Source organism: Panthera uncia (assembly GCF_023721935.1).
Source record: "Panthera uncia isolate 11264 chromosome A1 unlocalized genomic scaffold, Puncia_PCG_1.0 HiC_scaffold_16, whole genome shotgun sequence".
In the NCBI taxonomy this organism is placed as follows: Eukaryota; Metazoa; Chordata; class Mammalia; order Carnivora; family Felidae; genus Panthera; species Panthera uncia.
The window spans coordinates 9,170,052-9,192,874 of NW_026057576.1; the positions used below are offsets into that span (position 1 = coordinate 9,170,052).

Here is a 22,823-nt window from a genome sequence, read left to right on the forward strand (position 1 = left end):
TGTGTGTGTGTGTGTGTGTGTGTGTGTGTGTGTGTGTGTGTATTCAGGGGCGCCTGGGTGGCTCAGTTGGTTAAGTGTCTGACCTCAGCTCAGGTCATGATCTCACGGTCCGTGGGTTCGAGCCCCGCGTCGGGCTCTGTGCTGAACAGCTCAGAGCCCAGAGCCTGCTTTGGATTCTGTGTCTCCCTCTCTCTCTGCCCCTCCCTTGCTCACACTCTGTCTCTTTCTGTCTCTCAAAAATGAATAGACATTAAAAAAATTTTTTAATTATTCAAATGAAAGAAGGCTAAGCACTGATACCAGTTAACAAGAGAGGCTGCAGGATGCCTATACCTGAGAGCTTTAAAACTATGACCCACAAGCCTCTGTTTTGGAGGTTTTAAGGAGAGTCCAGCCTGCCTCAAGAAGCTAGGTGGGATAGCCACTTGGGAGTTTCCTCCGTCTCCCACAATTCCGGGGTACAAAAGGAGACAGATGCCCACGGGGATCAGCGTTTAGAAAGAGCTACCCTTCTTTCCTTTTCTCTGACAACAGAGACAGGGGAGATTAACTCCCCAAATCCCCGGGTAACACTGAATACCCAGCAAAAGGGGTTTCCTTTGAAATTACATCTGCCTGCAGAAGAGGGTCACCGAGCCTGCATTTTAATGCTGAAATAAGTCCAGCTATTAGAGCTGCTCTGATGCTAAAAGATTTTTGAAGAGGACAAAGCAAAAAGCTTCTCCATATGACAAAGAATTTGTCAGAAAGGACCGGGTACAAACAAGGTGCTGATGTACTTTTCCCTATAAAAGGGATGGGTGCCCTTGAGAAATTGCCTCAAGTCCCTGAGAAGACACAAGACAGCCTTTTTAGGTCGAAAGTTTCTCTGTGCCGAGTGGCCACTGAGTCTCTCAGGATCTGTAAGTCAGGGCATTTTCTCTCCACCTTCTGAGTTTTCCCTAGTGCTAGAGAATCTGGAAATCCATAGGCAATTGGCAAGTTGTGTAGAGGTCACAGAGGGCAAAATTCAGTGCGGTTTGCTCTTCCTGGGCTGATTTCAAATCACTGGATTACCAAGAGCCAACACTGACTTTTCGCCCCCAATTACACTGTATTTAACTGGTGTTTTAAAAATAACATGGAGATAGATAATTATGTAAGATCTTCTGTTCCCCAAAAATGTTTTCTGGCTGTCACCTTTTGCCGTCCAATCTTATCTCTGCCATATGCACAGCGCAAGCTTTGCCGCTGTGATACCATTTATGCAGTGTCATTATCAATCCAGGCGTCCAGATAAGTTGCTTAACAGAGAAGCAGCAGAGACCCCGCTAAGCCCGTTCAATAACGATCCAGCCGAGAAAAGAATCTTCGTTCACTCACCCCGCTTCTGTCCCGGACAGAACTAGGTGGCTTACGTTCGCAAGCAGCACACTTGCAAATCGCTTCTCTTGGCTGAATGTGCTTCTCGCTATTGCAGGATCAATAATGATGAAACGATAAATACAGAAAAAGAGCAGCATCGCTTCTACGATCCCCCCCCCCCCACCCCCCACCGGTTGGGCACCGACCGTGTACCTGCCGCGGAGCATGCGTGCTCCCCTCCCCCAACAACTGCACAGACACACATTTTTCATCCATTTTTACAGCTATGTAAACTAAACTGCAGGAAGTCAAATAACTTGCCTCGGCTCATACTTCTGGTATGAAGTGGAGGCTGGCTTCAAGCCCAGCTCTATTTGCCTCCAGTGCCTCGTTCTTCCCAACCTTCCACAACGCCTCCCTCCGTAACTAGCCGGGGCTGACGGAGCATTTTCCGCGGCTGTCCCTCAAGCACATTTATTTGCCTCTTTATATGACCCCTTTCCCACCTCTTTCAAAACTGTTGCTTTTCACTGTAATTGCACAAGGAAGACTTGAAAGAAAAATGTCAAGTTGGGGGTGTCCCTCTCTTCCACCACTGGCTTTGGTTTTTGTATTTTCTTCCAGTCTTCGTCCACGCAGATTTAACTGGTACATCGTTCTCAAATGTGAACAATTCTATCCCCTTTTTGCACTTAACATTACACCATGAACATATTCCTATGTTTGGACGTCACCATTATAGTTACTAATTTAACAACTGCAGACAATTCCATTAGGTTGATACACCTCAATTTCTTAAACCATTTCTCCTGTGTCAAGTTGTTTGTTTCCCTAATATAAGTAATGTTACGATAATTTTTTTTAATTTTTATTTATTTTTGAGAGAGAGAGAGACAGAGCATGATCGGGGGAGGGGCAGAGAGAGAGGGAGTCACAGAATCCGAAGCAGGCTCCAGGTTCCGAGCCATCAGCCCAGAGCCCGACGCGGGGCTCGAACTCACAAACCGCGAGATCGTGACCTGAGCTGAAGTCGGACGCTTAACCGACTGAGCCACCCAGGCGCCCCTAAATTTTATTTTTTAAGTAATATTCACACCCAGTGTGGGGCTCGGACCCACAACCCCAAGATCAAGAGTCGCACGCTCCACCAACTGAGCCAGCCAGGCGCCCCTACAATACACTTTTTTCACATACATGTGCTTTTTCCTCTTCCTGGGAATTTTCTTTAGGCTAAATTCCCAAAACTATAACTACAAAACCACAGGGGTTGCCTGTTGTACGTTTGACCCTTGTTCCTCCATCTTGAACACGTGAGCTTCGACCTTCGTCTCGTCTTAGGAACACAACCTGCCAGAGCCAGATTCGATTCAGCGTTTCGTTTCCCTCACGCCTGGTGGGCGCTGGGTTAAAGTGGAGGCTGCTGACGCTCACAGCTGTGGCCAGTTGGTGACTATAAGCTGCACTTCAAGAATTCTTATGTTTCCCGTTCAAATACAGGCCAGAAAGATTAAAAAAAAAAAAAAAAATTTCTCGTGCCGGCAAGGGCAGAAGGAAATAGACACACTAATAAATTTCACTGAGTATCAACCGGTATAGCCTCTCTGGAAGGCAGTTTGGCAATATGTCGAAAAAGCTCTAAAAATGTACGGATGCCTTAATCTAACCGTTCCACCTTAATAATTTATCTTAAAGGGGAAAAGTCAACGATAGGTACAAATATTTAGCTACACGCTGAATCTATAGCATTTCTTTATAGCATTTCTTTTATTAGCAAAAATGGAAATAAACGTATATCCAAGAACAAGGAAATGGCTTAAAAATGCACGACACATAATGGGGTACTGTGCAACCATTTAAAACTATAATTGTAGGTGAGAGGTGCCTGGCCAGCTCAGTCAGTGGAGCCTGCAACTCTTGATCTCGGGGTTGTAAGTTCGAGCCCCACATTGGGCATAGGGATCACTTAAAAATAAAATCTTAAAAAAATATATTTAATAAATAAATAAAATTATAATTGTAGATGATATAATACACTAACGGCATAAACACAGGCTCATACTATACTTAATTAAGAAACAATTTGCAAAACGGCACTCATTATATTACCTGTTTGTGTAACACAGATAGAAATAGTTGTAGAAATGCTCCAGTTGCTAATAGTGTTTATATCCAGATAGTGAAATTACGGGTGTCTAATGGTTTTGCCTTTTTATTTTTTACACCACAGATATTACTGCTTTTGTAATTAAAAGAGAGAGAGAGAGAGAGAGAGAGGTTCTTATTTAGACCAGTTTCTAAAGCCTGCATGTGCACAAAAAATGTTTTCCATACTCCACCCAGCTGGAACAGGGACAGAAAGAACTGTCTGCGTCATCCTCTAGATTCTATGTGTGCTTTATCATCCATCCATGCAAATATCAAAGGAACAGACAAGGGATTAGAAGTGTACGACGACTGGGGTGCCTGGATGGCTCAGTCAGTTGAGTGTCCAGCTCTTGCTTTCAGCTCAGGTCATGATCTCACAGTTCGTGGGCTCGAGCCCCTTGTCAGGCTCCGCACTGACAGTGTGGAGTTTGCTGGGGATTCTCTCTCTCTGCCCCTCCCCCTGCCAAATTAAGTAAATAAACTTTAAAAAAAGAAGTGTATGATGATGAATGTAAGGGAAATATCATTCTAGATCTCATTCAAAACACCAGTACCCCCAGTTCAGCAAAGGAAGCGAAGGTGACTCAACTCCTCTACCAGAGACCTATAGACAGCTGAGATCAGCAGGAGGCAGGCACCATGAGGCGCCATCTTGGAGGCGGCCTACCGCATCCCCCAGTCAAGATGCCGCAATGCTGAAACCCCCAGCAAGAGAAGTGGGGGCCCCGGAACCTAAAACCTCCAAAACGAAATGAGGTTGGAGGACCAGGCTTGCAAATGTATCTGCAACATTTCTAATAGGTAAATTTTTAATTTTATTAACACAAAATAACAGACAATACGGTAAATAAAGAGCTTACCAATGCCATTAGATTAGAGGTACCAGGTACCATACAATTAATTTCCATTTTGTTAACGCTTTGCTTTACCAGAACCTTTTTCAGGTTTCCTTGCCAGGAGTTTCAAGGAGATTTTCATAAATCTATTTTGCTCAGATGCAAACACGATACACATCAAGAAGCTTTTTTCCTCTGCATCTGGTCCCATGTATGAGTGCCACTCCCGCTGATTTCCTCTGAGTCTTGCTCTGATCAATGCCCTACATCACCTTCCACTACCGCCTTGGCTTCCTCTTCACCTCCTTTTCCATTTCTTGCTTCCGTCATCGTTTAGATTGTTGCCAACAAGACCGACAATCTCCCTATACCATCCCCTAAATTCTAGACCCTAATCAAAGGTATCAAGGAAAGTGAAGAGTAGAATTAGTGTGGCCCTTTAAAGTCTTCCAGTGACTTGAATGTAAGCTTGTTGTATACCCTCAGGGCTTACAGCAGAGTCTTTACTAGCCTTGTTAACAAATAAATGAATTAACAATGGGAGGATTCATGTAAGCTTACTGGCCCCAGTTTGGTGAAAATAAAAGTCAGCAACTCTGTTTTCCCCTACCCCTACCCCATAATAAAAAAAGGAATTCTACCCGTGAAATTGTGCAGTCTGGGGACCCTTACTGGGCCCGGTACTGCCATCATGTCATTTGTACTGTTAATACCAGGGCTGTTCTGCCTCTTGAGGTCAGAAGACTAAGTAATGCATATCAACTCTAAGAGGTCCACATTAGGAGGCTTGAGCCAAGTAAGAAGAAACAGAGAAGAATCTTATGGATGAGATACAGAACGTGCTTAGAAGGGGAAGTAGATGGGAATGCAAGCTGGTGCAGCCACTCTGGAAAACAGTATGGCGGTTCCTCCAAAAAAAACCAGTATGGCGTTGGGGCGCCTGGGTGGCTCAGTCGGTTGAGCGTCTGACTTTGGCTCAGGTCATGATCTCACAGCTCTGTGAGTTCGAGCCCCACATCGGGCTCTGTGCTGATGGCTTGGAGCCTGGAGCCTGCTTTGGATTCTGTGTCTCCCCCTCTCTCTGCCTCTAACCCACTTGCATTCTGTCTCTCTCAAAAATAAATAAGCATTAAAAAAAAAAAAAAAAAACCAGTATGGCGTAGAACTACCCTACGACCCAGCAACTGCACTACTAGGTATTTATCCAAGAGATACAGGTGTGCTGTTTCAAAGGGGCACATGCACCCCCATGTTTAGAGCGGCACTATCAACAATAGCCAAAGTATGGAAAGAGCCCAAACGTCCAACAACTGATGAATGGATAAAGAAGATGTGGTATATATATACAATGGAATATTACTCGGCAATCAGAAAGAATGAAATCTTGCCATTTGCAAGTAATGGATGGAACTAGAGGGTATCATGCTAAGTGAAATTAGCCAGAGAAAGACAAATATCATGACTTCACTCCTATGAGGAATTTAAGATACGAAACAGATGAACATAAGGGAAGGGAAGCAAAAATCATATTAAAACAAGGCAGGGGACAAAACAGAAGAGACTCTTAAATACAGAGAACAAACTGAGGGTTGCTGGAGGGGTTGTGGGTGGGGAGATGGGCTAAAGGGGTAAAGGGCATTAGGGGGGACACTTGTTGGGGTGAGCACTGGGTGTTATAGGGGATGAATCACTAGAATCTACTCCTGAAATAATTATAGCACTACATGCTAACTAACTTGGATGCAAGTTTAAAAATAAATAAGTACATAAAAGGAAAAAAAGAAGAAGTGGAAGAAAAGTTGTATCATGGGGAGAATGTACCTGCTTACAGACCTGGGTAAGTCCAAGGGACCCGGTGGTGGGCTCTCCTATGCTGGTAAATATGGTAATGTCTAGCATCAGGATAGCAAGATGTATATGGAATATTACTCGGCAATCAAAAAGAACGAAATCTTGCCATTTGCAACAACGTGGATGGAACTAGAATGTATTAGGCTAGGGGCACCTGGGTGACTCAGTCAGTTAAGCGTCCGACTTCAGCTCAGGTCATGATCTCACACTCCGTGAGTTCAAGCCCCACGTCAGGCTCTGTGCTGACAGCTCAGAGCCTGGAGCCTGCTTCGGATTCTGTGTCTCCCTCTCTCTCTGCCCCTCCCCCGCTCATGCTCTGTCTCTCTCGGTCTCAAAAATAAATAAAAACATTAAAAAAAAAAAAAGAATGTATTAGGCTAAGCAAAATAAGCCAGTCAGAGGAAGATAAATATCATATGATGTCACTCACACGTGGAATTTAAAAAACAAAACAGAAGAACATAGGGAAAGGGAAGGAAAAATAAGGAAAAAAGAAAGCGGAAGGCAAGCCATAAGAGACCCTTAAATACAGAGAACAAACTGAGGGTCGCTGGAGGGGAGGTGGGTGGGGCATGGGCTAAATGGGTGAGGGGCATTAAGGAGGGCACTCATTGGGATGAGCACTGGGGTGACGAATCACTAAATTCTATTCCTGAAACCATTATTACCACATGATAACGAACCTGGATTTAAATGTTTTTAAAAATTAAAAATGGTGGGGCGCCTGGGTGGCCCAGTCGGTTAAGCGTCCGACTTCAGCTCAGGTCACCATCTCGCGGTCCGTGAGTTCGAGCCCCGCGTCGGGCTCTGGGCTGATGGCTCGGAGCCTGGAGCCTGTTTCCGATTCTGTGTCTCCCTCTCTCTCTGCCCCTCCCCCGTTCATGCTCTGTCTCTCTCTGTCTCAAAAATAAAAATAAACGTTAAAAAAAAAAATTAAAAATGGATAGCAAGATGTGTAAGCACTATGTTGTCCAGAACTCACCCACTGGTCCAGTGACAAAAGCTGAACTCAACCAAATTGGCTTAGATAAGGAAGGCGGGGACTGGGAGGCAAGGATTTGAATGCCCTCCGAATTCTTTCTCCCCATCCTCGTCTCCGCTTTTCTCTGTGAGAGGACTGCCTTCTCTCCTCCTACAGAGAGCTTTTCTTCACACAACATGGGAGTCCACCTCACTGGGTTCGCAGTCGAACGACTCCGCGACCAGAGAAGAGACGGTTCTTCGGCTAGGCCCTGCGAGGAACGTCCAGCGTTGGGACTCTGTTGGGTGACATCGATGTCTACACCAGTCATTATAACCAAGAGGCCAGCCGTGTTTACGTAGTCTCCCTAAGCCTCACTTCCCTCATCTGTAAGACGGGGAAAATGTCAACACCAGCCACAAAGTGTTGCTGTGAAGGTTGAAATAAGCTAAATGAGACAGTGTATATCAAGTCCCGAAGCCCGTACCGGGCACGTGGTGACGGTTCACAAAGTCCATTGCCTATTTCGGCAATCGTTAATGCTCTGTGATCTGCTCAGCATGGAGACCAAACCACAATTATCTGGTCTTCCATTCTTGCCGACGCTCCCGCATTCCTACAGCCAGACTGGAATTCTGTTGAATCACATACACAAAACCCTGCATTCTGGAAGGTGTGGGAGGGTCAACAAAGGCCAAAACCAGAATCGCATAGTTTAGGACTTAAAGGAACTCCTTGATATTGCAGATAATAAAGCCGTACCCTTACCTGGCTAGGTACAGGGAGCAGACGCAAATTAGTGCCTAAATCCTGTCATGGAGAGCTAGCCCACGGAATCCGCAGGCTGGAAAGCCAGTTTCGGCAGCTGTGGATTTGCTTCAAGGCCTGTTTCTTCCATCTGTAAAATCGGGATAGTGTTATTCCCCTTCTACTCCCACACTAGGGTGTGGTGGGACTTAATGAGGCACTGTTGGTAAAATGCTTTGGGCTGGGCTAAAGAAAGTGCTGTGTAAGCACTCACATTATCACACGGACCCTTGGTGGTCATGCGTGTTTGGAATAAGAAGTTGGTTGGCACCACTTCAGAGAACTGCTAAGAAATGTAGATATACTGGGGCGGCTGGGTGGCTCGGTCGGTTAAGCGTCTGACTTTGGCTCAGGTCATGATCTTGCGGTTCACGGGTTCGAGCCCCGCATCAGGCTCTGTGCTGACAGCTCAGAGCCTGGAGCCTGCTTCCCATTCTGTGTCTCCCTCTCTCTCTGCCTCTCTCCCAGTCATTCTCTCTCTCTCTCTCTCTCTCTCTCTCTCTCTGAAATAAATAAACACTAAAAAAAAAGAAGAAAGAAATGTAGATATACTAAATGGTCTTCAAAACTGAAACTAAATCAGAACAGAAAGGTTGGCCAACTCACTACCTTGTCCTAGTAAGACCTCATGCCTAATCGTGTTGACATGACTTCCCTCGGAGTACTACCCGTGGGGACTGATGACCTCCCCACACCTTATTTGAGCTTAACTTTTCTTTTTGCCCCTCAAATCAAGCATCATTTCCTTCGAATGAAGTGTCATCCTTTCTTCTGCATGTGAATCCTGCATGGATTACCATTGTGTTAATAATATACGAGTCATATGTCAATAAAACTTGGGGAAAACCCCAATAGATGAGGAAAGGTAATTATGTGCAGGAGAGCAGCTAGTGGCTCGTGAAAACTGGTTGTGAAATTTGTAGGAATTTTTTGAGCCGGTTGTGAAATACAGCCAGTTTAAAAACTAAATTACATATGCCTAAAATATTTTAAATTATATTAAAAACAAATCTAACAAACTCTCCGAACTTACTATTCATAGTAATTTTATAATTATCTACTCTGTTGAGGTCATTTAGGTCTACTGTTCACAGCTATTGTGCCCACACGGCGGAAATACAGATAGTCCCCAACTGACAACGTTTCGGTGTAAGATTTCTTGATTCTATGACGGTGTAAACGCAATTCTCATTTGATAGAAGCCAGGCTTCAGATTTTGAATTTTGATCTTTTCCTGGCTTAGCGATACGCAGTACAATCCTCTCTCTGATGTTGGGCAGAAGAAGCTCCCAGTCAACCCCGCGATCACGAGAGCCAACAACCCATACACTGGCAACCATTCGGTCCCCAGACAACCGTTCTGATTTTCACTTTCTGTACGGTATTCAGTAAGTTCCATTATATATTCAATGTTTATTATAAAACAGGCTTTGTGTTCAACGATTTTGCCCACTGTAGGCTAATGTAAGAGTTCTGAGCACATTTAAGGCAGGCTAAGCTATGCTGTGAGGACCAGTAGGTGAGGTGTATTAAATGCATTTTCAACTTAGTTTACCAGGCTGTAACCCCACTGTAACGTCAAGGCAGATCTGTATTATATAATGATATGCAACTTTGCATTTCTTCCCATCTGCATGTTCAGCGATGTCCTTTTGGTAGCTTGAAATTAGCCACAGTAGGAGTATTTATACCACAGAAACTGGACTGCTACAAATCAGGGCTCCCCCTCCCCCCAAAAGCCAGTTGCCAAACATTTAGAAGCACACCCTGTCTAGACCCATAAGGACAAGGAGAAGACAGGCACAAAAACAACAGCAAACAAAACATGGCAACAATCTTTTGGAAACTAAAAAAGCAGACGAGTAAGAGGTAATTAATTTAGCAGAGAAGATAAAGCCAAAACCAAGGTCACAGAAAAGGAAGCCTGTAAGAAGCAAACTAGCTACACCACAGAACCTCAGAAAGAAACAGAAATTGGTTCCCTCTGTTGCCGAACATGGGCGCAGGTGGGCGGAAATTTGTGGAACGAGCACTGAGACTCCCCACGGTTTTTCCTGCACCTGTGCAGCCGGACCACTGCCCCTGCCCAGCCCTGGGAGAAAAGGTTGAATCAGAGATCATCTGCACCGTGGGCACAACGGAGAGCTGGCATGTGACTGACACACTACCGAAACGAGATTAAATGACAGGCTGCATTTTAGATTGTAAGATTCCACAGTCCCCTTCACCCTCTTGGCTCCCAGGACACTGGCAATGAGGCTTATACTCCACAGGCAAAAGAACAGATGATCCGGTTCTGGGGAAGCCAACCAGTCCAAGGGAGAAGACTTACGGAGACCAATCCAGCAGGATTCCCCCAGTGAAGCATCCAGATCACTGCAGAGTCACGGACGGGGAGCCCTCTGGTCCACAAGCTTCGCCCACGCACACGTCCCTTTAGTGGCAGCAGTATATCGCCAGACATTGGAGGGAAGCCTCTCACATGAAGAAAAATTCTTTCCAAGGTCTAGTAATACATTCAGACAAGCTATCGAGCGCCACAGTAGACTAAAGACATTTACAAGGTCTCCAAACATTTACCTGCCACAGGCCTTTCTCAGGAAGACGTGCTCCAACAAAACAAAGAACAGACCAAGAAAGAAGACAGGAGCTCCGGGGAACAGGAGATCCAACATAGAAAAGAAGAAAAGAGAAATCCCAGGACGATGTGGAAGGGACACTCTGAGATGCCAAGTGCCGTAGGCCCAGGAGAACCCGGCGCTGAGTTTGGAGCAGGAAGACAGCTCGGGGGGTGGGGGGGTCCCCACGGGGAAGGAATTGCAACTGAGAGATTGCCAATGCGTTCACCACACTGGGGAGAGCCTGGGGATGAATTACTCATAAATACCCCCCCAAAACTACACAGTTAAATAGACCAGGCAGTTATTAGCTCCAAAGGGGAAAAGACGTACAAGAGTAGAAATGTAATTATAGTACACTGTGAACAATATTAACACAGTTAAAATAACGTATATACTGATCGGTGATTTAGCCGGACATTGTGATGTCCCCTAATTCACGAGATTCTACAATGCACATATTTTTCACATTCTAACATCCTGAAAAGCAAACTGCATCTTGTAGCCAACGTGATAAAGTATTGGATCAGGGGCTCCTGGGTGGTTCAGTGGGTGAAGCGTCTGACTCTCGGTTTCGGCTCACTCGCGATCTCATGGTTTGTGAGATGGAGCCCCAGGTAGGGGTCTATGATGACAGCATGGAGCCCCCTTGGGATTCCCTCTCCCCCTTCTCTCTCTGCCCCTCCCCCATGCACAGGCATGCACTCTCTCTCTCTCAAAATAAATAAATAAACAGACATTAATTTGGTTTTGAAGTATTGGATCATAGTGTCATCGAAAGCACTTTTGTTCTTTTGTAGTGACTCATAAATAATGCTCTATCGTATAATGGATGGCATCTAGGAAGAGAAGAAATACAGGACCTCTGTCGGGAAGTGACGGAGAAGTTGGGGTACCTGTGTCCGGGGGGAGGACGAAAGGGCTAAAACCTCATCTTGCACAGAAATAAGTCAGCGGATGATTTCTTTCTGGTTTTGTGTTTTCTTTTGTGTTTTTAGTTAATCTGTTCATTTTGAGAGCGAGAAAAATGCACAAGGGGGGGGGGGGCACAGAGAGAGGCGGACAGAGAGAGAGGGGCAGAGGATCCGCAGCGAGCCTAACGCAGGGCCTGAACTCACGAATGTGAGATCCTGACCTGAGCGACGTCTGACGCTTAACTGGCTGAGCCACCCAGGTGCCCCAGTCGGCGGGTGATTTCTAAAATTAACAAAGATGCAGCTTTATAAGCATATTATCCGGCAATGATCGCTGCGCATACCTGGACAACTAAAATCACAGACAGCTGTTGGCTCCGGGAATCAATAAATGGAGAGAAGAATGGGTAAGGCGGGGGGGAGACTACTGTGTTGTGATTTCTTCATGCGCCTCGTAAACATACGAATTTTAAAACTCTTTATACATGGACTGAAAGTGAAAGTACTATGTGTAGAAATCAAAGGAATGAGATGAAGCTCTCCATTTCAAGCCTTCCCCCGGCACAAGTTTTCAGACTGGGAAAAACCAAAAAGGGATCTTTAAGGTCTCCCTCTCAGGACCAAGGGTCTAAGGGTCTACTCCGGCCCCCCTCTCGTGCGTGGTCCAGGCTGGTCTGGTTTGCAAGGCGCCTGGGGGGATGGCGGGGGGAGGGGGACGCGCACCTGGTTTCACAGGCCACCACTCGCCTCCCGCCTTAGGAAACTCAGCCACCTGATTTTTCACGCTCGGGAGACGAGCTGGCTGGCCTTGGGTGAAAGTGGAAACCGCGGCGCACACGACACATTTTTCACAAGCTCGTGTTACCTCGAGCCCTCGAGAATGAGAAAGGAAGCTGGCGGTTTGGCAGGTGTGGAAGCCCTTTCCCACAGACATCTGTCAGTGGTTCTGGAAGCCCAGGCCCCTCCTCTTTACGCAGGAAGAGCCCCGGATTCCCGGGCTGAGGCATCCGGTCCGCCGGCTCGTTGCAGCTGCTCGTCACCCGGGAAGGCGAGGGGGAGAAAGCCGGAGAGGGGTTCCTGCTGGTGAAGCAAGACGTGCCTCCGCTTCCGAGGTCAGACGGGAGCTCCTTCGGGCAGAGGGGCGCCTGGCCGCGCCCGCGGGACGCTCGGGCACCGCCTGCCTCGGCAGGAGGGAGAACGAACGTGCGCGATTCTGCCAGGCTGGAAGAGGCCACCGGTGCCAGCCGCGATTCGGCACTAGCACTTCGGGGCAGCGCCAGGCGGCGGGGGAGGCGCCCGGGACCACCGGCTCTTACCCCACCCCCACCGGGACGGCGTCCAGCCGCTGTGAACTGCGGCAGCCACACCACGTGTTCACGTGGGAACGATTCCGCACCGGGTGGTAAACAGCCACGGCCACGGCCCCGGCCCCTCCCCTGGCTGCCCCACCCCCGCTGCAGCCGAATTGGAACCTACGGACCAGCAGAGGGCCTCCCGGAGCCGGCGCTGGAAGCCGGGCTCTGATTGGTCAGGCCCGCCGGTTAAATATTTTAAATAGCACTCCCTGCCACTAGATCGCCCAGCCAGAGGCCAGAAAGCCGGCTTCCAGCAGAGAGCCCTCCACCTTCCTCTCCCTGCCTCCGTTTCTCCCTAGCCCGGAATCTGCCAGCTTAGGACACCTGGGAGTGTCTTTTGCAGCAAAATGGCTTTTCCTCTGTGCCAGCAGAGAAGCCCCTTAACTCATTCCCCTGGGGACCTTGATGCTCCGGACTGCAAGGAAATTTTCCTATGTGCCGCTTCCTTTTACTTCCCTAACTTGTTTACCCTGATGAAATTAGGTTAACATGGTCGGGGAGAGCAGCCTAAAAGGGGAAAATAAAGTTACCATAGGCAGAAGGGCAGCGTCAGGGCCACGTACTGACGGGGAGAAACAGCCAGGGCCAGGGTGACGTGCACAGCGCTGCTTTGCTGGAGGCCTCTGAATACCCACGTTCTTTAATCCTGGCTGCCCGAGGCCCCCTTTGCCTCTGCCTTCCCACCTCTGTCAGCTGCCATCCTGGTTTCCAGCCCCTGCGGGAGAGGGATCCCCTGGGCCCTGTGTAGGGCCCAGGCTAGGAGACTCCTGGCCCTAAGGATGTTTTGGATCCTCTTACATAGCCAAGGGGAGAGGACTTCCCTTTCCCCAGAGCGGGACGTTTAACTGGTCTCTTACCCGCTGGTGGAGGCAGGTTCAGGTGTTATCAAAGAAGCCGCCCCAGGTCCCCAGGCTCAGTGAGGGCTCTAGTCCAAGGGTACCCCACAAATAGTCTTTGGCACTTACGGGTGTGCATTATGAGCTGGAAATAGTTCGGCCTCTTGCATCTATCTCCATAGAAAACATTCTCGTCTTTCAAAATTACAAGGCTTGGGACAATTGAGCAAAATGGTCATTTTTGCTTTTGCTTTTCGTTTTGCTTGTTTTTATGTGCAACCAAAGGCAGCCTGCAGAGTGGAAAGGGTCAGCCCAGTAAGGATGACACAGAAGACAGAGTAAGTCCTTAATCCTTCTGGCTGAGGTCACCTTTTCCTGAAATGAGAAAAATAGTTGCTGACCGCCCTCCTCAAAGAATTGTCGTGAGTGGCACCTTTAATCCGGTTGCAAAATGCCTTAAAAAGTATAAAGGAGCCATGTGAACGTAAGCAATACTGGTTTTCTGTCTTGTTCCAGCAAATTCGTGACTGTGTGTAGGGAACATTCATGCAGTAAAGTCGGGCCATCACACGCTTAGCAAAGCTTGCCTTTTCATACGCAGGCTCAGTTCCCTCTTGGTCCTTGTCCCACTCAAGGGCCTTCCCTCCCCCAGATACCCACTGTGAGATACCCTCACCGGGTAGCCACTATGCTCCCACTGAGTGCTCAGGACAGGGTCTCCCCGGGCAGGGGTGCGTGTCTGGGAGCCCTCTCTCCCAAGCCCCACCATCCTGCTGCACCTCAGCGGCCAGTTCTGGGTCTGCCGGGAGAAGGGCGCTAAGATGACAGGGGCAGAACCGATGGAAATAAGAGCTTGTTTCACCTGGAGAAGAGGCAGCCAGTTTAAGGGGCCTTGGGAGAGGTCTTGAAAGGCCTGCCGCAGCAGAAAAAAGACGAAAGTATTTTGTACAGTTTTAGAGGTAGAACCGGGTGGGCCCTGTCCTAGGATTTAAGAGGTCAGATTTTTTTTTTTTTAAGCCATCTTAACCATTTTGAAATGTACAATTCAGTACCATTAAGTATATTCACATTGTTGCACAACAGATCTCTAGAACTTTTTCCTCTTGCCAAACTGACTCTATCCCCGCTAAACGTGAATTTCCCCTGCCCGTCCCCCAGCCCTTGGCAACCATCTTTCTCTTTTCTGTTTTTATCATTTTGACTGCTTTAGACACTTCACGTGAGCGGAGTCACGCTGTCCCCATCTTTTTGTGACCGACTGATTTCTCTTAGCATAACATGCGTAAGGTTCATCCGTGCGGTAGCATGTGTGAGGATTTCCTTCTTTTTTGAGGCTGCGTAATATTTCACTGTGTGTATATACCACATGTCATTTGTTTCGTTTGTCCATCGGCGTGTGGGTCATTTCCCGTTGGTCATCTTGAATAATGGTCTAAGGAACATAAACGTACAACTATCTCTTTGAAACCCTGCTTTGAATTCTTTTGGATATATACCCAGAAGTGGGATCGCTAGATCATATGGTAATTTTATTTTTAATTTTTTTAGGAACTTCCATACTGTTTTCCATATGGCTGCAGCATTTTACATTCCTACCCACAGTGCACAGGGTTCCAATTTGTCTGCCTCCTTGCCAACAATTGTTATTTTCTTTTCTTTTGATAATGGTCCTCCTAACGGGCCTGCGGTGATAGCTCATTGTAACTTTGATTTACATATTTCTGATGATTAAGGATATTGAGCATGTTTTTATATACTTGGTACCATCTGAATATCTTCCTCAGAGAATAGCCTATTCGGGTCCATTGCCCATTTTTTAATCAGGTTATTTGGGGTTTTTGTTGTTAATGTATGGAAGTTCCTTATATATTTTTGTCCTTCATCCCTTATCACATACATGATTTGCCAATATTTTCTGTGGGTTGCTTTTCACTCGTTTCCTTTGATGCACAGAGGTTTTTAAGCTTGATATTGTCTCATTTGCCTATTTTTGTTTTTGTTGCCTAAGAAGACATGTTTTTTTCTTTTCAAATTTTTATTTAAATTCTAGTTAGTTAACATACGATGCAGTATTGATTTCAGGAGTAGAATCGAGTGACTCATCACTTACATACAACACTCCGTGCTCATCACAAGTGCCCTCCTTAATGCCCATCCCCCCTCTCTCCCATCCCCCACGCACCTCCCTCCATCAACCCTCAGTTTGTTCTCTGTAAGAAGACCTATTTTTAAAGAAGTTTTTGGGGGCGCCTGGGTGGCTCAGTCGGTTAAACGTCCGACTTCGGCTCAGGTCACCATCTCGCGGACCGTGAGTTCGAGCCCCACGTCGGGCTCTGGGCTGATGGCTCAGAGCCTGGAGCCTGCTTCCGATTCTGTGTCTCCCTCTCTCTCTGCCCCTCCCCCGTTCATGCTCTGTCTCTGTCTCAAAAATAAATAAAACGTTAAAAAAAAATAAAAAATAAAAAATAAAGAAGTTTTTGTGTATAAATATTGATTGATTTTGAGAGAGAGAGGGAGCACACGTGCACACGAGTCGGGGAGGAGTCGTGAGAGGTGGGGAGAGAGAGAGAATCCGAAGCAGGCTCCGTGCCGTCAGCACAGAGCCCAATTCAGGGCTCCATCTCATGAACTGTGAGATGATGACCTGAGCCAAAAATCAAGAGGAGGAGGGTTAACTGACTGAGCCACCCAGGCGCCCCAAAAATAGTTTCATTTTTTAACAGCTGCCTGATTTTCCACAAAACAGATACTGCTCCATAATTTGTTTAATCAGTCCCCCAGTCAAACATTTAAATAATTTCCAGCCCTTCGCTCTAATGAATATCTTTGCACACGTCTTTGAACCCATGGGGACTGTATCTACAGGATACGGGATACAGGTTAAAAGTGGAATCGTTGGTCAGAGGCTTTGTGCATTTTAAATTTGGTTGATATAGTCACAGAGAGGGTAGATCTGACCCCAAAATAATAAAGGATTTTACCAACCAACACTACCCGAAGTGCTGTGCATTACTCTATGAGGTTGTGAGTGTCTGAAAAAAAACAAGAACAGGCTATGAACCAACTTGTCTAGAATGCCATTGGATGTACTCAAGCGTTGTAAACTCATTGACCGCAAAATTCCTTCCAACACTGATATGGTAGCTTCCTAGTAATAGGAATAGCCCAAGAGACTTGATATAGTTTTGTTGAAGATTGTTCAGTGGTAAAGCAAGATGTTGGCTCGATTTGTACTGGGAGGTCCATGAAGGATGCATGTTAATGTTAACTATGGCAAGAAAGGTCCTTGAATGAAGCAAGGCTCTAAATTAAGGCCTCCCTGTGGTACATCTGTCCCATGTGGCCCCGGGAAAGTGGTTAGAAAGGATATTTGGAGGAGCTCCTGTCCTTTCCATCCATCATTACTCACGCCACACATCCACAACTCCACATGTGGAAAAGTGCTCTGTAGCAGACGTGGCCAAACAGGAAGTGCTGTGTCATCGACAGCCATTAGGTCGGGGTCCTCAAAAGCAGGAACATAACACACTGGTGTGTTGGAATGCAACGTGAAGGGTGTATTTATTGCTCTTGCTAAAGAACCAAGGTTTCTCAGGGATGGAAAGTTCCCTACCTTACGTCAGCTCATTTCGGTTCCGGGAGTTGGGTTTTTTTTTTTTTTTTTGAAAGATCTTTCCTGAATACCCAGAACTGAAATCTATTCCCATTATTGGTTTTAGTTTCTCCTCTCGGAGCCACCAAATACAAAATTTTTCTTCTTCTGCATTCCGGACCCTCAGATATGAGAGATCAGCCAGTAGAGGCGCACTCCGTCGTCTCTTCTTTGGGTTCCTTCTCCTCGTCTTCCACCCATTTCTTATGTGTCATGTTTTCCTGTCTTAATTGCTCTTTTTGAACACCTCCCAAGTAGTCAAAGGCCCCTGACAGTGTGCTTCCCAGAACTGGGCCTAATCCTGGCCAGGGAAGAGCAAGATGGAATCATTTCCTTGTTTTTCTACACTCTTTTAACAGTGGAGCCTAAAATCAGCATGCCAGGGATCTCTTGCTTTGGCCAGCCATGCCTTTCCACCTTTTGGGGTAAAAGTACCCTGGTTTCCCAGTAGGGAATTAACTCTTCCCCCATTCTGAGAAGTCCTGAGGGCCTGTCAGTCAAAGATTTTCCATGACCTCTCCTATTGGAAGGATATTGGTGCATAAAACCCAATCTAGGCCATTCAAGCTGGCTCCTAGGGTTTGGAACCTTTGAGAAAATAACAGAAAACACTGGAGCTTAGAAGTGCTCATGGAGGAACATAGAGTCTGTCCATTTATTCCTGCTAACAGCCAGCCTTCCTTCCTCCCGAGGCCTGGCTCTTCAGTATCCAACAGCCAACACTTCCATTCCTTTCTAGCAAAGTCCTTTTCCAATTAAGTTCATCAGAATCCCTTTCAAGTGCTTGCCACCAAAAAACTCTGACACCATCAGGTTACCTTGTTTGGCCACAGTCCCAGCAGGGGGCTCGTTGTGGGCCAGACTCCTAAATCTGTTTCATAGCCTGTTTCTGTTCACGACACTCTGGCACCAAATGAGTGTGAGTTTTTTCCCCCACCGAACAGTTCCCCAGCTCTCTGGACACCAACTAGGTGTTCTACAATTTAATTCTGACACTCTGTCCCCAGAGTTAGTACAGACCCCACAACTGAAGGGTTCAGTCCTATAAGCTGTCCCAGTGGAGTTCAGAGAGCTTCCCCACCCTCTCTGGGTGCACCCCCTGCCCTCACCTTGCTGTGTTCACCAGCCTGGAGGCTCTCTGAACTCCACTGTTTATGGAGGTTCATGGAGGCCGCGTTACAGAAGTGCGGTTGATTAAATCACTGGCTGTTGGTGATTACTTCCGTCTCCAGCCCCCTCGCTCCAATCATCTCATCACAGAGTTGGTTCCTCTGACACCCAGCTCCCATCCTGAAGGGATGACGTCACTTCCTGAGCATAAACTCAGGTGTGGTTGAGAGGGGCTTGTTGTGACTAACAAAACAAGCTTGGCTCACTCCTATCATTTGGGAAATTTGGGAAATTTAGGCAAAGGGGTTTAGACGATCTTGTGCCAAGAACCAGGCAAGAAGACGAAATGCATATTTCTCATCAGATCACACTATGACATTAGTGCTGCCAGTTCTGTCCTTGGAAAGTTGCTTTGGGACCAAAACACAGCCTTTGAGGAGCCTATGATCTCTCTCCTTTGTCCCTTTCTATCGGAAGGTAACTGACCGCACGTCGATTTGGTTATCCTGCCGTGAAGGTCCATCGCAGTCTTTGGCAAAAATGTTAAGCCAGCTAATTATAGCCCCTGTGTTTTGGCTCCTTACTCTGTGCCACCTCTCCAGGCAAGAAACTCGGCATTCACGGAGGTTTCCCGGATGGCCAGTAAGTCATGGACCTGAGCTTCAAACCCAAATCTGTCACACCCAAATCTCCCTCTGCAGCCGGGGAGAAATAAGAGATTCCATCATGATTCACAGCCCACTGGTAATCTGGGGGGGGGGGGGGGGGGTAAGGCGTGTGTCCAACTGTTCCTGAAGACCTCAGAGAAGCAGGGTTAAGAAGCACCTGGAGCCAGCACCGGGCTGCAGGAGGTCCCGGACTCCACATGCTACCGAACAGAGTGACACAGCTAGAGACAGTATCACCGAGGGTCCAGGTGGAGGTCTGAGGTGGCCGATTACCAGTGAGACAAAGATCCGGGTGGGAAGGGTGCTCCCAGCCAGGCTTGCTTCAGCTGGGATCAACACAGTGATGTCCCCCACATGCAAGTGCCTGTGCCAGACGTCACCCTCCTTCTGATTCAGAGGTTGCAGGAAGGACACCCCCGCTTTCTCACTGTGCCTCCTCACCCCAGCTCCCCACCTCGCTCCAACAGAGACCGCGCTTCGGGAAGGAATTAACAGCATAAGGAATCCGACATGCCCAGAGAAAAGACAAACACTGTGGGAAAATGGAAGTTATATTAAAATAAATTGAGACATGGCTTTTAACTGGAGCTTTTGCTCTCACCCAGATTTGGTAGTTTTAAGATCCTAATTTTATAACCTCGGTCACGGGGAGAGCCTCGACTGATTCCTATCACTTTAAACAGCCTTTTATAGCCTCGGCGTCTAGGGTACATTTCCTCTGCTTTTTCAACATATCACATTTCTTGGCAAAACCATCTAGCAGAAAGCACCAAAATTTTTATAATGAGGATAAAATCAAAATTTCACACATCAGATTTGTCTTGTAGATTATTTCTTCCTGCTACATCGTTCCCTGTTTTAGCTTTATTTTAGTGGCCAACAATTTTAAATTTGAATTCAGCGTTGTTCAATCATCTTATAGGTTTTTGCTGCCAAAGGACAGTTGCTCTTTGCTCTGACTTCAAAGTTGCTAAATTCAAAGACTTTGCCAGTGTAATCACTCAGGAGCTCGGCTGCATTCGGCCAGTTGTTACCTCCCACTCGAGCTCCGGGGGGTGAACTCCGCCACGGCCTCCCCGCTCTTCCGGTCTTAGTTTAACTTGGCTTCTCGCTATGATTTTTTTTTTTTTTTCTATTTTAAAATGTGTGCTGTGCTCTTGATTCCAATGTAAAGGTTGTTTGCGATTGCCTCTAGGCGTAAAGATCAAGTTCAAACCCAAAAGACTGCAAGACGCGCTGCAGGACCCACAGAAGGACTCTTGCTTAACTACCGAGTGGGGCCAGGAGGCCAAAGTGGCCCTGGCCACTTCAGCTGAGTCACCGTGGTCCCCCAACCTTCTGCTTTTTCCTGTGAAAATGCTTTCCCGTCTCTGCTCGGTGACTAACTCCATCACGAATGTGACCCAGTTTGTTTGGCAAGATGTGATTTTTTTTTTTTTTTTTTTTTTTTTTACTCACGTTGCTTTTCCTGGTCACGACTCTCTCACAGGCATTAAGCGGCTCCCTCTCGGCACCCGGCTGGCCCTGCTGCCCGGCTGGATTGATGGCTTGCTCCCCAGCTGTTCCCTTTCCGGCCCGCCCTCCTCTCCCCAGCAAATCCATATTCCATTTGCTTTTCTGCAGCATTTTGATACCTCCAGAGTCTCCTTAAAATAGACAGATAAACACTAATCTCCAAGGGAAAGTTGCAGGGCAGAGCCCACAGATTTGTACCAACTCAATCTGCTCTAGAAGGCAGCTAGATGAAAAGCAGAACAATGGTAGCCACCGTGCACAGGGCTTTTTATCATGTACAAAGCACGTTGGACTCACGTGGTCCCATTTAATAATATGTGTGATCACCCACGGCACGGGTAGAAGTCGTCCTTCCATTTTTCAGGCAGGAAACGAAGGCTCATAGAGACGAAGGAGTTGTCTGGACAGTAGGAGAGACAATTGCTATACAATTTGCATTCGATAAAATGCACGGATCATCGGCGTCTTTGCTGGACTTGGGCAGATGTATATGCTTATGTAACTACCTCCCGCAAAGGGTATAGAACATTTCTATCCCCTAGAAAATCCCCTCCGGCCCTTTCCCAGAACCACTCAACCCTCAACCCTAGACCACTATCTGATTTCTACCCCAGCGATTAGTTTTCGTTGAACCTCAGTCTTCTGACTCCGAACTCCACGTCCCGTCTTGTCCCATTACACCATGTTGTATCTTTGAACTTAATCCAATGGCCACCACAGGTGGTACCTCACCGGACTCTACAGACACAGGACTTGGGGAAGATGGGCCATAGTCTTTCGGCTGAAAAAGCTGGTCGACTGGTAGGGTGGATCTTGAGGCTTGCAGCTTCTGGAGTACGGAGATCGATCCCCAAACAACATACAGGCCCCGCCCTCGGGCCTCAACGGCACTCCTGGTACCCAGGATTACTGAAGGAAGATTGTTATAAGGTTTAAAAGAGAGGGATAGACCAGCTTTGAGATAAACACACCAGAGTCCAGCCCGCACCTCTGCGACCTCCCCCTAACCCTGAACTCCACTGCTCTATCTGCGGCCACCAGCTGCCGGCAACACCCTGACTTCTCATACCAGACTCTTCCATACCCATCACACACGTGTAATCTGTAAACTGGAAGTTTTGGAACTGGGGGCCTCCACTGTAGGGGGCAAAAAAACAAACGAAAAGAAATACTGAAAGGCGGGGCGCCTGCGTGGCTCAGTTGGTTAAGCGTCCGACTTCGGCTCAGGTCGCGATCTCTCACAGGTCGTGGGTTCAAGCCCCGCGTTCAAGCCTCGGAGCCTGGAGCCTGCTTCGGATTCTGTGTCTCCCCCTCTCTCTGCCCCTCCCCTGCTTGCACCCTGTCTCTGTCTCTCTCTCTCTCAAAAATAATAAAAAATAATAATAAAAGGCAATTCTATTGCTTCCAAGAATGTACGGCAAAGGGCACGAATTGTTGAGTCATGTTAAGGCAGCATTCCCATCAGGCGGTCATTCATGAAGGGATCCATAATACAATTAACCTTATCTGCTTACTTGCCCACAGTTTTGGGCTAAACTCTGTTCACTCTAGCCGGTCAACTGGTTCCTCTTGGATCTCGTTTGTACACGGCAGCGTGCTGGTAAATGTTTAACAGCTGATTCTCCGGGGCGGGGGGGGGGGGGGGGGGGGGGGGGAAGGCCACGATTTGATCTGGACAGTGAGTGATTGTGCGTGGCCTTGGCCCCCGTGCCTGCTCTCTTAAGCGCTCCCAGAGTGGTGTTCTCTCTTCAAAAAATGGATCGTACGGTCGAGAGTTGGCAAGGTGTTCCTTTCTCTGCTGGAGTGGAATCCCCAAATAAACCTGTAAAGTCACTTTGAAGTGCAGAATACACAGAAACTAGCCCGCGATGAATTCTTCCATATCCCCGCTCCAGGGAATCTGAAAGGCCGGCCTCCACCTTCCTTTCCTTGCTTCAGTGAACGGCACGCCTTTAAAGGTTTTAGAATATCTCTAAACATCCAGCTTTCTTTTTTGCTTTGTTTCGTTTCTCTCTTTAGAAGACGAACTGCAGAAAAGCCCAAGCATGCAATCATTTCCTGCTCCCGGATGAGCATCTACAGCCACGCGCGGAGGAAAAGGATGTCAGAAGAGGCTGCGGCCTAAGCGGGCGCCAGGAGCTCGTTCTAGGGGTAATACGTGCTGGGAGGTCCACCACTCGGCCATCCTACTCCTCACCTATACAGCCACAA

The 22,823-nt window shown here is 47.3% G+C and overlaps 1 long non-coding RNA gene across 1 annotated transcript in view; it reads right to left on the bottom strand.

Moving 5' to 3' along the window:
* The window catches only part of LOC125934102 (uncharacterized), a 19,953-nt gene extending 7,040 nt beyond the window's left edge, over window positions 1-12,913 (bottom strand). Inside the window, exon 1 of the long non-coding RNA XR_007461216.1 lies at window positions 12,342-12,913. This is a non-coding gene — a long non-coding RNA (uncharacterized LOC125934102). The remainder of the gene's footprint in view (window positions 1-12,341) is intronic.
* Window positions 12,914-22,823: the final 9,910 nt, after the last annotated feature.